Raw genomic sequence first — 14,729 nt, 5'->3', positions numbered from 1 at the left:
GATCGGTACCGCACATTCGATTGATCGGTACCGAACATTCGATTGATCAATACCGCACATTCGATTGATCGGTACCGCATATTCGATTGTTCGGTACCGCACATTCGATTGTTCGGTACCGCACATTCGATTGATCGGTATCGAACATTCGATTGATCGGTACCGCACATTCGATTGATCGGTACCGAACATTCGATTGATCGGTACCGCACATTCGATTGATCGGTACCGAACATTCGATTGATCAATACCGCACATTCGATTGATCGGTACCGCACATTCGATTGATCGGTACCGAACATTCGATTGATCAATACCGCACATTCGATTGATCGGTACCGCACATTCGATTGATCGGTACCGAACATTCGATTGATCAATACCGCACATTCGATTGATCGGTACCGCACATTCGATTGATCGATAACGCACATTCGATTGATCGGTACCGCACATTCGATTGATCGGTACCGAACATTCGATTGATCGGTACCGAACATTCGATTGATCGGTACCGATCATTCGATTGATCGGTACCGAACATTCGATTGATCGGTACCGAACATTCGATTGATCGGTACCGAACATTCGATTGATCGGTACCGCACATTCGATTGATCGGTACCGAATATTCGATTGATCGGTATCGCACAATCGATTGATCGGTACCGAACATTAGATTGATCGGTACCGAACATTCGATTGATCAATACCGCACATTCGATTGATCGGTAACGAACATTCGATTGATCGGTAACGCACATTCGATTGATCGGTACCGAACATTCGATTGATCAATACCGCACATTCGATTGATCGGTAACGCAGTTTCGATTGATCGGTACCGCACATTCGATTGATCGGTACCGAACATTCGATTGATCGGTACCGAACATTCGATTGATCGGTACCGAACATTCGATTGATCGGTACCGAACATTCGATTCATCGGTACCGCACATTCGATTAATCGGTACCGCACATATGATTGATCGGTACCGCACATTCGATTGATCGGTACAACACATTCGATTGATCGGTACCGCACATTCGATTGATCGGTACCGAACATTCGATTGATCGGTAACGCACATTCGATTGATCGGTACCGCACATTCGATTGATCGGTACCGAACATTCGATTGATCGGTACCGCACATTCGATTGATCGGTACCGAACAATCGATTGATCGGTACCGCACATTCGATTGATCGGTACCGAACATTCGATTGATCGGTACCGAACATTCGATTGATCGGTACCGCACATTCGATTGATCTTTAACGAACATTCGATTGATCGGTACCGCACATTCGATTGATCGGTAACGAACATTCGATTGATCGGTACCGCACATTCGATTGATCGGTACCGAACATTCGATTGATCAATACCGCACATTCGATTGATCGGTACCGCACATTCGATTGATCGGTACCGAACAATCGATTGATCGGTACCGCACATTCGATTGATCGGTACCGCACATTCGATTGATCGGTACCGCACATTCGATTGATCGGTACCGCACATTCGATTGATCGGTACCGCACATTAGTTGATCGGTACCGCACATTCGATTGATCGGTACCGCACATTCGATTGATCGGTACCGCACATTCGATTGATCGGTACCGTACATTCGATTCATCGGTACCGAATATTCTATTGATCGGTACCGCACATTTGATTGATCGATCGGTACAGCACATTCGATTGATCGGTACCGAACATTCGATTGATCGGTACCGAACATTCGATTGATCAATACCGCACATTCGATTGATCGGTAACGAATATTCGAATGATCGGTACCGCACATTCGATTGATCGGTTCCGCACATTCGATTGATCGGTACCGCACATTCGATTCATCGGTACCGCACATTCGATTGATCAATACCGCACATTCGATTCATCGGTACGGTACCGAACATTCGATTATCGGTACCGCACATTCGATTGATCGGTACCGCACATTCGATTGATCGGTACCGAACATTCGATTGATCGGTACCGAACATTCGATTGATCAATACCGCACATTCGATTGGTCGGTAACGAATATTCGAATGATCGGTACCGCACATTCGATTGATCGGTAACGAACATTCGATTGATCGGTACCGCACATTCGATTGATCAATACCGAATATTCGATTCATCGGTATCGAACATTCGATTGATCGGTACAGCACATTCGATTGATCGGTACCGCACATTCGATTGATCGGTACGGTATCGAACATTCGATTGTTCGGTATCGCACATTAGTTGATCGGTACCGCACATTCGATTGATCGGTACCGCACATTCGATTGATCGGTACCGCACATTCGATTGATCGGTACCGCACATTCGATTGATCGGTACCGCACATTCGATTGATCGGTACCGAACATTCGATTGTTCGTTACCGCACATTCGATTGATCGGTATCGAACATTCGATTGATCGGTACCGCACATTCGATTGATCGGTACCTCACATTCGATTGATCGGTACCGCACATTCGATTAATCGGTACCGCACATTCGATTGATCGGTACCGAACATTCGATTGATCGGAACCGCACATTCGATTCATCGGTACGGTACCGAACATTCGATTATTGGTACCGCACATTCGATTGATCGGTACCGCACATTCTAATGATCGGTACCGCACATTCGATTGATCGGTACCGCACATTCGATTGATCGGTACCGAACATTCGATTGATCGGTACCGAACATTCGATTGATCAATACCTCACATTCGATTGATCGGTAACGAATATTCGAATGATCGGTACCGCACATTCGATTGATCGGTAACGAACATTCGATTGATCGGTACCGCATATTCGATTGATCAATACCGCATATTCGATTGATCGGTACCGCACATTCGATTGATCGGTATCGAACATTCGATTGATCGGTACAGCACATTCGATTGATCGGTACCGCACATTCGATTGATCGGTCCGGTATCGAACATTCGATTGTTCGGTATCGCACATTAGTTGATCGGTACCGCACATTCGATTGATCGGTACCGCACATTCGATTGATCGGTACCGCACAATTGATTGATCGGTACCGAACATTCGATTGTTCGTTACCGCACATTCGATTGATCGGTATCGAACATTCGATTGATCGGTACCGTACATTCGATTGATCGGTACCTCACATTCGATTGATCGGTACCGCACATTCGATTAATCGGTACCGCACATTCGATTGATCAATACCGCACATTCGATTGATCGGTAACGAATATTCGAATGATCGGTACCGCACATTCGATTGATCGGTACCGCACATTCGATTGATCGGTACCGCACATTCGATTCATCATTACCGCATATTCCATTGATCGGTATCGAACATTCGACTGCTCCGTACCGCACATTCGATTGATCGGTACCGCACATTCGATTGATCGGTACCGCACATTCGATTAATCGGTACCGCACATTCGATTGATCGGTACCGAACATTCGATTGATCGGTTCCGAACATTCGATTGATCAATACCGCACATTCGTTTGATCGGTACCGCAAATTCGATTGATCGCTACCGAACATTCGATTGGTCAATACATCACATTCGATTGATCGGTACAGCACATTCGATTGATCGGTACCGCACATTCGATTGATCGGTACGGTATCGAACATTCGATTGTTCGGTACCGCACATTCGATTGATCGGTACCGCACATTCGATTGATCGGTATCGAACATTCGATTGTTCGGTACCGCACATTCGATTGATCGGTATCGAACATTCGATTGATCGGTACCGCACATTCGATTGATCGGTACCGCACATTCGATTGATCGGTATCGAACATTCGATTGATCGGTACCGCACATTCGATTGATCGGTACCGCACATTCGATTGATCGGTACCGCACATTCGATTAATCGGTACCGCACATTCGATTGATCGGTATCGAACATTCGATTGATCGGAACCTCACATTCGATTCATCGGTACGGTACCGAACATTCGATTGATCGGTACCGCACATTCGATTGATCGGTACCGCACATTCGATTGATCGGTACCGCACATTCGATTGATCTGTACCGCACATTCGATTGATCGGTACCGAACATTCGATTGATCGGTACCGAAAATTCGATTGCACAATACCGCACATTCGATTGATCGGTAACGAATATTCGAATGATCGGTACCGCACATTCGATTGATCGGTAACGAACATTCGATTGATCGGTACCGCACATTCGATTGATCGCTACCGAACATTCGATTGATCAATACCGCACATTCGATTGATCGGTACAGCACATTCGATTGATCGGTATCGAACATTCGATTGATCGGTACAGCACATTCGATTGATCGGTACCGCACATTCGATTGATCGGTCCCGCACATTCGATTGATCGGTACCGCACATTCGATTGATCGGTACCGCATATTCCATTGATCGGTATCGAACATTCGACTGCTCCGTACCGCACATTCGATTGATCGGTACCGCACATATGATTGATCGGTACCGCACATTCGATTGATTGGTACCGCACATTCGATTGAACGGTACCGCACATTCGATTAATCGGTACCGCACATTCGATTGATCGGTACCGAACATTCGATTGATCGGTACCGCACAATCGATTGATCGGTACCGAACATTCTATTGATCTGTACCGCACATTCGATTGATCGGTACCGCACATTCGATTGATCGGTACCGCACATTCGATTGATCGGTACCTCACATTGGATTGATCGGTACCGCACATTCGATTGATCGGTATCGAACATTCGTTTGATCGGTACCGCACATTTGATTGATCGGTACCGCACATTCGATTGATCGGTACCGCACATTCGATTCATCGGTACCGCACATTCGATTGATCGGAACCGCACATTCGATTCATCGGTTCGGTACCGAACATTCGATTATCGGTACCGCACAGGCGATTGATCTGTGCTGCATATTCGATTGATCGGTGCCGAACATTTAATTAATAGTTGTCGCACATTCGATTGATCGGTGTCGAACATTCGATTGATCAATGTCGAACATTTGATTGATCGGTGCCGCACATTCGATTGATCGGTGCTGCATATTCGATTGATCGGTGCCGAACATTCCATTAATAGGTGTCGCACATTCGATTGATCGGTGTCGCACATTCGATTGATCGGTGTCGAAATTTCGTTTGATCAATGCTGCACATTCGAATGATCGGTGTCGAACATTCGATTCATGGGTGTCGCACATTCGATTGATCTGTGTCGCACATTAGATTGATCGGTGTCGAACACTCGATCGATCAGTGCCGCATATGCGATTGATCGGTGCTGCATATTCGATTGATCGGTGTCGAACATTCGATTGATCGGTGTCGCACATTCGATTGATGGGTGTCCGTGTCGAACATTCGATTAATCGGTGCCGCACATTTGATTGATCGGTGTCGAACATTCGATTAACCGGTGTCTTACATTCGATTGATCAATGTCGAACATTCGATTGATCGGTGCAGCACATTCGATTGATCGGTGCCGAACATACGATTGATCGGTGTCACACATTCGATTAATCGGTGTCGCTCATTCGATTGATGGGTGTCGCAAATTCGATTGATCGGTGTCGCACATTCGATCGATCGGTGTCGAAAATTCGATTGATCAATGCTGCAAATTCGAATGATCGGTGTCGAACATTCGAATGATCGGTGTCGAACATTCGATTGATCAATGTCGAACATTCGATGGATCGGTGCCGCACAGGCGATTGATCTGTGCTGCATATTCGATTGATCGGTGCCGAACATTTAATTAATAGTTGTCGCACATTCGAATGATCGGTGTCGAACATTCGAATGATCGGTTTCGAACAACCGAATGATCAATGTCGATTATTCGATGGATCGGTTCCGCACATTCGATTGATCAGTGCCGAACATACGATTGATCGGTGTCGCACATTCGATTGATCGGTGTCGAACATTCGATCGATCGATGCCGAACATACGATTGATGGGTGTCGAACAGTCGATTGATGGGTGCGAACAATCCTTTGATCGGTGCCGCACATTCGATTAATCGGTGTCGAACATTCGATTGATGAGTAAGGCACATTCCATTGATAGGTGTCGTACATTCGATTGATCGATGCCGCACATTCGATTGATCGGTGTCGTACATCAGATTAATCGGTGTCGATCATTCGATTGATAGGTGTCGCACATTCGATTGATCGTTGTCGCACATTCGATGGATCGGTGTCGAACATTCGATTGATCGGTGTCGAGCATTCGATTGATGGGTGTCGCACATTCGAATGATCAATGTCGAGCATTCGATTGATGGGTGTCGCACATTCGAATTATCGGTGTCGCACATTCGATTGATCGGTGCCGCACATTTGATTGGTCGGTGCTGCACATTCCATTGATAGGTGTCGCACATTCGATTTATCGGTGCCGAACATTCGATTGATCGGTGTCGCACATTCGATTTATCGGTGTCGAACATTCGATTGATCGGTGTCGAACATTCGAATGATCGGTGTCGAACATTCGATTGATCCGTGGCGAACATTACATTCGATCAATCGATGCCGAACATACGATTGATGGGTATCGAAGATTCGATTAATGGGTGTCGCACATTCGATTGATCGGTGTCGAACATTCGATTGATCGGTACCGCACATTCGATTGATCGGTGTCGAACATTCGATTGATGGGTGCCGCACATTCGATTGATCAATGTCGAACATTCGATTAATCGGTGCAGTACATTCGATTGATCGGTGCCTAACATACGATTGATCGGTGTCAAACATTCGATTTATGGTGTCGCACATTCGAATGATCGGTGTCGCTCATTCGATTGATCGGTGCCGCACATTCGATTGATGGGTGTCGCACATTTGATTGATCGGTGTCGAACATTCGATTGATCGGTACCGCACATTCGATTGATCGGTGTCGAACATTCGATTGATGGGTGCCGCACATTCGATTGATCAATGTCGAACATTCGATTAATCGGTGCAGTACATTCGATTGATCGGTGCCTAACATACGATTGATCGGTGTCGCTCATTCGATTTATGGTGTCGCACATTCGAATGATCGGTGTCGCTCATTCGATTGATCGGTGCCGCACATTCGATTGATGGGTGTCGCACATTTGATTGATCGGTGTCGAACATTCGATTGATCGGTGTCGAACATTCGATTGATCAATGTCGAACATTTGATTGATCGGTGCCGCACATTCGATTGATCGGTGTCGAACATTCGATTGATGGGTGCCGCACATTCGATTGATCAATGTCGAACATTCGATTAATCGGTGCAGTACATTCGATTGATCGGTGCCTAACATACGATTGATCGGTGTCAAACATTCGATTGATGGTGTCGCACATTCGAATGATCGGTGTCGCTCATTCGATTGATCGGTGCCGCACATTCGATTGATGGGTGTCGCACATTTGATTGATCGGTGTCGAACATTCGATTGATCGGTGTCGAACATTCGATTGATCAATGTCGAACATTTGATTGATCGGTGCCGCACATTCGATTGATCGGTGCTGCATATTCGATTGATCGGTGCCGAACATTCCATTAATAGGTGTCGCACATTCGATTGATCGGTGTCGCACATTCGATTGATCGGTGTCGAAATTTCGTTTGATCAATGCTGCACATTCGAATGATCGGTGTCGAACATTCGATTCATGGGTGTCGCACATTCGATTGATCTGTGTCGCACATTAGATTGATCGGTGTCGAACACTCGATCGATCAGTGCCGCATATGCGATTGATCGGTGCTGCATATTCGATTGATCGGTGTCGAACATTCGATTGATCGGTGTCGCACATTCGATTGATGGGTGTCCGTGTCGAACATTCGATTAATCGGTGCCGCACATTTGATTGATCGGTGTCGAACATTCGATTAACCGGTGTCTTACATTCGATTGATCAATGTCGAACATTCGATTGATCGGTGCAGCACATTCGATTGATCGGTGCCGAACATACGATTGATCGGTGTCACACATTCGATTAATCGGTGTCGCTCATTCGATTGATGGGTGTCGCAAATTCGATTGATTGGTGTCGCACATTCGATCGATCGGTGTCGAAAATTCGATTGATCAATGCTGCAAATTCGAATGATCGGTGTCGAACATTCGAATGATCGGTGTCGAACATTCGATTGATCAATGTCGAACATTCGATGGATCGGTGCCGCACAGGCGATTGATCTGTGCTGCATATTCGATTGATCGGTGCCGAACATTTAATTAATAGTTGTCGCACATTCGAATGATCGGTGTCGAACATTCGAATGATCGGTTTCGAACAACCGAATGATCAATGTCGATTATTCGATGGATCGGTTCCGCACATTCGATTGATCAGTGCCGAACATACGATTGATCGGTGTCGCACATTCGATTGATCGGTGTCGAACATTCGATCGATCGATGCCGAACATACGATTGATGGGTGTCGAACAGTCGATTGATGGGTGCGAACATTCCTTTGATCGGTGCCGCACATTCGATTAATCGGTGTCGAACATTCGATTGATGAGTAAGGCACATTCCATTGATAGGTGTCGTACATTCGATTGATCGATGCCGCACATTCGATTGATCGGTGTCGTACATCAGATTAATCGGTGTCGATCATTCGATTGATAGGTGTCGCACATTCGATTGATCGTTGTCGCACATTCGATGGATCGGTGTCGAACATTCGATTGATCGGTGTCGAGCATTCGATTGATGGGTGTCGCACATTCGAATGATCAATGTCGAGCATTCGATTGATGGGTGTCGCACATTCGAATTATCGGTGTCGCACATTCGATTGATCGGTGCCGCACATTTGATTGGTCGGTGCTGCACATTCCATTGATAGGTGTCGCACATTCGATTTATCGGTGCCGAACATTCGATTGATCGGTGTCGCACATTCGATTTATCGGTGTCGAACATTCGATTGATCGGTGTCGAACATTCGAATGATCGGTGTCGAACATTCGATTGATCCGTGGCGAACATTACATTCGATCAATCGATGCCGAACATACGATTGATGGGTGTCGAAGATTCGATTAATGGGTGTCGCACATTCGATTGATCGGTGTCGAACATTCGATTGATCGGTACCGCACATTCGATTGATCGGTGTCGAACATTCGATTGATGGGTGCCGCACATTCGATTGATCAATGTCGAACATTCGATTAATCGGTGCAGTACATTCGATTGATCGGTGCCTAACATACGATTGATCGGTGTCAAACATTCGATTTATGGTGTCGCACATTCGAATGATCGGTGTCGCTCATTCGATTGATCGGTGCCGCACATTCGATTGATGGGTGTCGCACATTTGATTGATCGGTGTCGAACATTCGATTGATCGGTGTCGAACATTCGATTGATCAATGTCGAACATTTGATTGATCGGTGCCGCACATTCGATTGATCGGTGTCGAACATTCGATTGATGGGTGCCGCACATTCGATTGATCGGTGTCGAACATTCGATTAATCGGTGCAGTACATTCGATTGATCGGTGCCTAACATACGATTGATCGGTGTCAAACATTCGATTGATGGTGTCGCACATTCGAATGATCGGTGTCGCTCATTCGATTGATCGGTGCCGCACATTCGATTGATGGGTGTCGCACATTTGATTGATCGGTGTCGAACATTCGATTGATCGGTGTCGAACATTCGATTGATCAATGTCGAACATTTGATTGATCGGTGCCGCACATTCGATTGATCGGTGCTGCATATTCGATTGATCGGTGCCGAACATTCCATTAATAGGTGTCGCACATTCGATTGATCGGTGTCGCACATTCGATTGATCGGTGTCGAAATTTCGTTTGATCAATGCTGCACATTCGAATGATCGGTGTCGAACATTCGATTCATGGGTGTCGCACATTCGATTGATCTGTGTCGCACATTAGATTGATCGGTGTCGAACACTCGATCGATCAGTGCCGCATATGCGATTGATCGGTGCTGCATATTCGATTGATCGGTGTCGAACATTCGATTGATCGGTGTCGCACATTCGATTGATGGGTGTCCGTGTCGAACATTCGATTAATCGGTGCCGCACATTTGATTGATCGGTGTCGAACATTCGATTAACCGGTGTCTTACATTCGATTGATCAATGTCGAACATTCGATTGATCGGTGCAGCACATTCGATTGATCGGTGCCGAACATACGATTGATCGGTGTCACACATTCGATTAATCGGTGTCGCTCATTCGATTGATGGGTGTCGCAAATTCGATTGATCGGTGTCGCACATTCGATCGATCGGTGTCGAAAATTCGATTGATCAATGCTGCAAATTCGAATGATCGGTGTCGAACATTCGAATGATCGGTGTCGAACATTCGATTGATCAATGTCGAACATTCGATGGATCGGTGCCGCACAGGCGATTGATCTGTGCTGCATATTCGATTGATCGGTGCCGAACATTTAATTAATAGTTGTCGCACATTCGATTGATCGGTGTCGAACATTCGATTGATCAATGTCGAACATTTGATTGATCGGTGCCGCACATTCGATTGATCGGTGCTGCATATTCGATTGATCGGTGCCGAACATTCCATTAATAGGTGTCGCACATTCGATTGATCGGTGTCGTACATCAGATTAATCGGTGTCGATCATTCGATTGATAGGTGTCGCACATTCGATTGATCGTTGTCGCACATTCGATGGATCGGTGTCGAACATTCGATTGATCGGTGTCGAGCATTCGATTGATGGGTGTCGCACATTCGAATGATCAATGTCGAGCATTCGATTGATGGGTGTCGCACATTCGAATTATCGGTGTCGCACATTCGATTGATCGGTGCCGCACATTTGATTGGTCGGTGCTGCACATTCCATTGATAGGTGTCGCACATTCGATTTATCGGTGCCGAACATTCGATTGATCGGTGTCGCACATTCGATTTATCGGTGTCGAACATTCGATTGATCGGTGTCGAACATTCGAATGATCGGTGTCGAACATTCGATTGATCCGTGGCGAACATTACATTCGATCAATCGATGCCGAACATACGATTGATGGGTATCGAAGATTCGATTAATGGGTGTCGCACATTCGATTGATCGGTGTCGAACATTCGATTGATCGGTACCGCACATTCGATTGATCGGTGTCGAACATTCGATTGATGGGTGCCGCACATTCGATTGATCAATGTCGAACATTCGATTAATCGGTGCAGTACATTCGATTGATCGGTGCCTAACATACGATTGATCGGTGTCAAACATTCGATTTATGGTGTCGCACATTCGAATGATCGGTGTCGCTCATTCGATTGATCGGTGCCGCACATTCGATTGATGGGTGTCGCACATTTGATTGATCGGTGTCGAACATTCGATTGATCGGTGTCGAACATTCGATTGATCAATGTCGAACATTTGATTGATCGGTGCCGCACATTCGATTGATCGGTGTCGAACATTCGATTGATGGGTGCCGCACATTCGATTGATCAATGTCGAACATTCGATTAATCGGTGCAGTACATTCGATTGATCGGTGCCTAACATACGATTGATCGGTGTCAAACATTCGATTGATGGTGTCGCACATTCGAATGATCGGTGTCGCTCATTCGATTGATCGGTGCCGCACATTCGATTGATGGGTGTCGCACATTTGATTGATCGGTGTCGAACATTCGATTGATCGGTGTCGAACATTCGATTGATCAATGTCGAACATTTGATTGATCGGTGCCGCACATTCGATTGATCGGTGCTGCATATTCGATTGATCGGTGCCGAACATTCCATTAATAGGTGTCGCACATTCGATTGATCGGTGTCGCACATTCGATTGATCGGTGTCGAAATTTCGTTTGATCAATGCTGCACATTCGAATGATCGGTGTCGAACATTCGATTCATGGGTGTCGCACATTCGATTGATCTGTGTCGCACATTAGATTGATCGGTGTCGAACACTCGATCGATCAGTGCCGCATATGCGATTGATCGGTGCTGCATATTCGATTGATCGGTGTCGAACATTCGATTGATCGGTGTCGCACATTCGATTGATGGGTGTCCGTGTCGAACATTCGATTAATCGGTGCCGCACATTTGATTGATCGGTGTCGAACATTCGATTAACCGGTGTCTTACATTCGATTGATCAATGTCGAACATTCGATTGATCGGTGCAGCACATTCGATTGATCGGTGCCGAACATACGATTGATCGGTGTCACACATTCGATTAATCGGTGTCGCTCATTCGATTGATGGGTGTCGCAAATTCGATTGATCGGTGTCGCACATTCGATCGATCGGTGTCGAAAATTCGATTGATCAATGCTGCAAATTCGAATGATCGGTGTCGAACATTCGAATGATCGGTGTCGAACATTCGATTGATCAATGTCGAACATTCGATGGATCGGTGCCGCACAGGCGATTGATCTGTGCTGCATATTCGATTGATCGGTGCCGAACATTTAATTAATAGTTGTCGCACATTCGAATGATCGGTGTCGAACAACCGAATGATCAATGTCGATTATTCGATGGATCGGTTCCGCACATTCGATTGATCAGTGCCGAACATACGATTGATCGGTGTCGCACATTCGATTGATCGGTGTCGAACATTCGATCGATCGATGCCGAACATACGATTGATGGGTGTCGAACAGTCGATTGATGGGTGCGAACATTCCTTTGATCGGTGCCGCACATTCGATTAATCGGTGTCGAACATTCGATTGATGAGTAAGGCACATTCCATTGATAGGTGTCGTACATTCGATTGATCGATGCCGCACATTCGATTGATCGGTGTCGTACATCAGATTAATCGGTGTCGATCATTCGATTGATAGGTGTCGCACATTCGATTGATCGTTGTCGCACATTCGATGGATCGGTGTCGAACATTCGATTGATCGGTGTCGAGCATTCGATTGATGGGTGTCGCACATTCGAATGATCAATGTCGAGCATTCGATTGATGGGTGTCGCACATTCGAATTATCGGTGTCGCACATTCGATTGATCGGTGCCGCACATTTGATTGGTCGGTGCTGCACATTCCATTGATAGGTGTCGCACATTCGATTTATCGGTGCCGAACATTCGATTGATCGGTGTCGCACATTTGATTGATCGGTGTCGAACATTCGATTGATCGGTGTCGAACATTCGATTGATCAATGTCGAACATTTGATTGATCGGTGCCGCACATTCGATTGATCGGTGTCGAACATTCGATTGATGGGTGCCGCACATTCGATTGATCAATGTCGAACATTCGATTAATCGGTGCAGTACATTCGATTGATCGGTGCCTAACATACGATTGATCGGTGTCAAACATTCGATTGATGGTGTCGCACATTCGAATGATCGGTGTCGCTCATTCGATTGATCGGTGCCGCACATTCGATTGATGGGTGTCGCACATTTGATTGATCGGTGTCGAACATTCGATTGATCGGTGTCGAACATTCGATTGATCAATGTCGAACATTTGATTGATCGGTGCCGCACATTCGATTGATCGGTGCTGCATATTCGATTGATCGGTGCCGAACATTCCATTAATAGGTGTCGCACATTCGATTGATCGGTGTCGCACATTCGATTGATCGGTGTCGAAATTTCGTTTGATCAATGCTGCACATTCGAATGATCGGTGTCGAACATTCGATTCATGGGTGTCGCACATTCGATTGATCTGTGTCGCACATTAGATTGATCGGTGTCGAACACTCGATCGATCAGTGCCGCATATGCGATTGATCGGTGCTGCATATTCGATTGATCGGTGTCGAACATTCGATTGATCGGTGTCGCACATTCGATTGATGGGTGTCCGTGTCGAACATTCGATTAATCGGTGCCGCACATTTGATTGATCGGTGTCGAACATTCGATTAACCGGTGTCTTACATTCGATTGATCAATGTCGAACATTCGATTGATCGGTGCAGCACATTCGATTGATCGGTGCCGAACATACGATTGATCGGTGTCACACATTCGATTAATCGGTGTCGCTCATTCGATTGATGGGTGTCGCAAATTCGATTGATCGGTGTCGCACATTCGATCGATCGGTGTCGAAAATTCGATTGATCAATGCTGCAAATTCGAATGATCGGTGTCGAACATTCGAATGATCGGTGTCGAACATTCGATTGATCAATGTCGAACATTCGATGGATCGGTGCCGCACAGGCGATTGATCTGTGCTGCATATTCGATTGATCGGTGCCGAACATTTAATTAATAGTTGTCGCACATTCGAATGATCGGTGTCGAACATTCGATTGATCCGTGGCGAACATTACATTCGATCAATCGATGCCGAACATACGATTGATGGGTATCGAAGATTCGATTAATGGGTGTCGCACATTCGATTGATCGGTGTCGAACATTCGATTGATCGGTACCGCACATTCGATTGATCGGTGTCGAACATTCGATTGATGGGTGCCGCACATTCGATTGATCAATGTCGAACATTCGATTAATCGGTGCAGTACATTCGATTGATCGGTGCCTAACATACGATTGATCGGTGTCAAACATTCGATTGATGGGTGTCGCACATTCGAATTATCGGTGTCGCACATTCGATTGATCG

Source organism: Apostichopus japonicus, chromosome 11 (genome assembly GCF_037975245.1).
Source record: "Apostichopus japonicus isolate 1M-3 chromosome 11, ASM3797524v1, whole genome shotgun sequence".
NCBI classification, from domain to species: Eukaryota; Metazoa; Echinodermata; class Holothuroidea; order Aspidochirotida; family Stichopodidae; genus Apostichopus; species Apostichopus japonicus.
The sequence above is the reverse complement of the archived record's forward strand: the minus strand, read 5'-3'. Positions refer to the sequence as shown.